This window comes from Carassius gibelio, chromosome B18 (assembly GCF_023724105.1).
Source record: "Carassius gibelio isolate Cgi1373 ecotype wild population from Czech Republic chromosome B18, carGib1.2-hapl.c, whole genome shotgun sequence".
Taxonomy (NCBI): Eukaryota; Metazoa; Chordata; class Actinopteri; order Cypriniformes; family Cyprinidae; genus Carassius; species Carassius gibelio.
The window spans coordinates 15081940-15085517 of NC_068413.1; the positions used below are offsets into that span (position 1 = coordinate 15081940).

Here is a 3578-nt window from a genome sequence, read left to right on the forward strand (position 1 = left end):
AAAGGACTTTTCCGCGCTTTCCATACTACATCTGGCTCACGTGTATTGCTGTCCCTTATAGGCCCAGTCCACACTGAACACAGACCATTGCATGCAATGTGTTTCTGCTTACACTATCCAGATTAAAATTAAGCCTTTTTCAAAGACCTTTCAATAAACCAAATATGTGCATGCAGTTTTTCTTCTGGAAACAAAACCCTCCATTTTTATTTAATTAGTTCTAAATTTGGAAGAGCAGATTTTAAGTGACCTTACCGCTCAGAACTGACCGGTCATCAACACACACTAATTATATAAGCAAAAAATGCTTACCTTATTCTATGGTGGCCACCACTCTGCTGCTCCTTTCCAGTCCCATCTGGGTCGCCAAAAGTAGTTTATTTTCATCTGCCATGGATCTGAGGAATCACAAGCTGCGTCCGAAATCGAATACTGCGTACTGGGTACTACATTTGAATTTGAACGTACTACTCGACCGTTAGAAAAGTACGTTCTATATAGTATGAATGTGGGTAGTATGAATGGAATTCGGACGTACTACATCCGCCATGTTGACATTGTCACGTGACATACGTCGTCACAACAGCGCGTAAATTTAAAGAGCCCAATCTACTGAGCGAACATCGGTGATGTTTTTCGTTTTTCTTACCGCTTTCGTCTGCGTTTTTATGTCGTTTGAATTAACAATTCAAAGCAGGCGTCGGTCAGCTGTTCGTAGATCATGCCTTCGTTGACAGCTTGTAAATCCTTTACTAAAATAAATTTAGCTTTTAATTTTCTACCTCAGAATAACAGCAGCTACAGCTGTGAACAGAATAACAGACTGATTTTATGTAAGGATATAAAGTAATTTATTGTAATAAATAAATACAAATAAAATTACACAAAACGAACATAAATTAATGAACTTGAATGAATGCTTAGACAAATACACACACACACACACACACACATATATACACATAAATACACACATCACAATATATACATAAATACATACATAATATATACATTATAGACAATATACACACATATATAAATATATATAGTTAGATATAGATATATCAGCAAAAAAATGTGTAACCTATTGAAATTTTATTCTAAAAAACAAAAACTACATATTTACAGACTGTGAACAGCATCATACAGGCTGCTGTCACTGGCCTTTGACATCCAAGAGCTGCATAACATTGTGCACAGAATGAGCAGGTCAGGTCTGTCATGGGGATTTTGAGGAGGCTGATTGCCTTCTCCACCACAGATGACCCGGAGGCAGTGAAAGCAGCTTTTCTTCTGGTAGCTGGAACAATAGATGGCTGTCACATACAAACTGAACCTCCAGCAAGTGAAGCCCAATGTTATTTCAACAGGAAGTGGTTTCATTCTGTTCAGCTGCAGGTCACCACCATGGTAAGTACCTTGATATCTTTGTTGAGTATCCCGGGTCTGTGTATGATGCCAGGGTGCTGAAGAACTCTGGAGGCCTATCCACCTGCAGGAAAACACATCCTGGGAGATGGTGGGTATCCTTGTGTGAGTGTTCATCTGCCTCATCACAGCAGACAGAGAGTCTGAACACAATCCTGCACAGCTTTGATTCAACACCAATGATGCTCGTGCACAGAACATTGTTGAGAGAGCCTTCAGGATGATGAAGACCAGCTGTGCTCTATCTTCTTCTTCAAGGCCCTTGAAGTGAGTTCTGCCTTTGTGCAGATGTTGTTGCATGCTGTGCAGTGCTCTACAACCTCCGTCTTCTGAATGAGGACATTGCTGATCCAGAAGTTGTGGAGGATCATGATGATGATACACTGGAACCCCAAAACACAGAAGTCAGCACAGAAGAGCATGTGCAGGACAAACGGACCACAGCTGTGTCACAGCAGACGACCGTGTGCAGCTCTTCAAGAGCAGATTACCTGTAGGACAGTCGAACAGGTTAAGACTCTGTGAATCAGTTCATGTTCTCATAGTGCTGTTGTTTAAGCTTGTGTAAGTTGTGAAGGTCATTTTAAGACTGTCAAATCAAGATATACATATATTAGTTATTTAAGAAATATAAATACTATAAAATCACATAAATATGTATAAATACACATGTAAGTATTTAAATTTAAACGTGTGTGTATTTATATATACACATAAATATATTACACTCAAAACTGGGAATTCATATTACAGTTGAAAATGAAAATTTTACAATTTGAAAATCTAGAAACATACCACATAACATATCATACCAACATATTTACAAGTTTAATTTTAAAATATGTATTACTTTATCCCTGGGTTATATTTTTGAATTCCACTTTTTTTCACTCATTTTTGATTCCCAAATTTAAAGTCCTCATCTACAGTTACTGAAACGAAGCTGCTGAAGTTTATTTTCCTGACATTATTATAGAAACGTCTTAAGAAATTCCCTTTTGCTGTTGCTTTAAGCTCTATTATACAACTTTTTGAAAATGTTAATGTGGTTTTGTCTGAAGCTTTGTGCTCTTATCCATGTAGAAATGAAAAATAAATAAATAAATACATAAAGAGAATAATTTGTATGGGTATTTCTCTAAAGTGTGGCACCCATTCTCAAGACAACATTCTTCAGATGTTAAAAAAAACAACTGAAAACTGCTACAAAATCAGTGCACACAACTGCTTCAAAAGTTATTTGCTATTAAGTACTTTGCAACTGACAAAATAGCAACTGGAAATACCTGGAAATTCATATTATAATATAAAAAAAACAGCATAAATCAGTGATGATCCTAACATAAATACATGTAAAGAGTGTGTGTAGTTAAGATTAATTTTAATTTATATACTTACTGAATTATGCTTTCCAGTGAATAGGGTTTCATCAGTGGATGAGAACAAGATTGTGTTCATCAGTCTCTGTAACATCAGAACAGGATTTACACATTACACATTACTGATGATTTATGCCTTGTAAGTTAACCAACATTTTTTTAATCAAAATATCAACACTAGTAAAATGTAAATTAACTCGTTTCAATTACTTAAAATTTTGTAATTTTATATCATTAAATTACTTAACGAGCCATCTGTAGAAAGCAGCCTCAACAAGCTGAGGCACAGCCTCTGATCGATAATGATTATTAAACATATTTTTAAACTCAATTTACAAAATAGTCTCATCAGTTTACAATGTGTAAAGCTTTAACAAATCAGTCGTTTACTTGGATTATATTAAACAAGTACACTTTAACCACAATGAACAGCGTTTATCCATAAGGTACTTACACTTCAAAACAGCGGCGTCACTATCCTCCGATTTTCCGTTATTTTCGAATATGAGTATGACGAGCCCTCTTCCGGTGCCTCATGGGATAGAGAAGTGTCAATCCTATGCATACTACGGAATTCTGCCGGAAGTAGTAGGCCATCCGGGTACATCTCGCCTACTGTTTTTCGAATACTGAGAATTCGGACATACTACTTGCTTCGCATACTGTTTTTCGCCTACTATATAGTATGGAAGTATGCGATTTCGGACGAGGCTACTGTCTCAGGGTTCTGTTTCCAGAAGAAAGCTCTGCAGAACAGTCTGTCGAGTCTGT

General features: G+C 36.6%; 1 long non-coding RNA gene across 2 annotated transcripts; it reads right to left on the reverse strand.

Moving 5' to 3' along the window:
- Window positions 1–827: 827 nt before the first annotated feature.
- On the reverse strand, window positions 828–3315 carry LOC127977686 (uncharacterized). Of its 2 annotated transcripts, XR_008158292.1 has the most exons (3): window positions 3262–3315; window positions 2827–2892; window positions 828–1919 (listed from the first exon to the last, which is right to left on the reverse strand). It is a non-coding gene; the product is annotated as an uncharacterized LOC127977686 (long non-coding RNA). The 2 variants fall into 2 exon arrangements; XR_008158291.1 differs by lacking the exon at window positions 3262–3315 and having other exon boundaries at window positions 2827–3004.
- Between the last annotated feature and the right edge of the window lie 263 nt (window positions 3316–3578).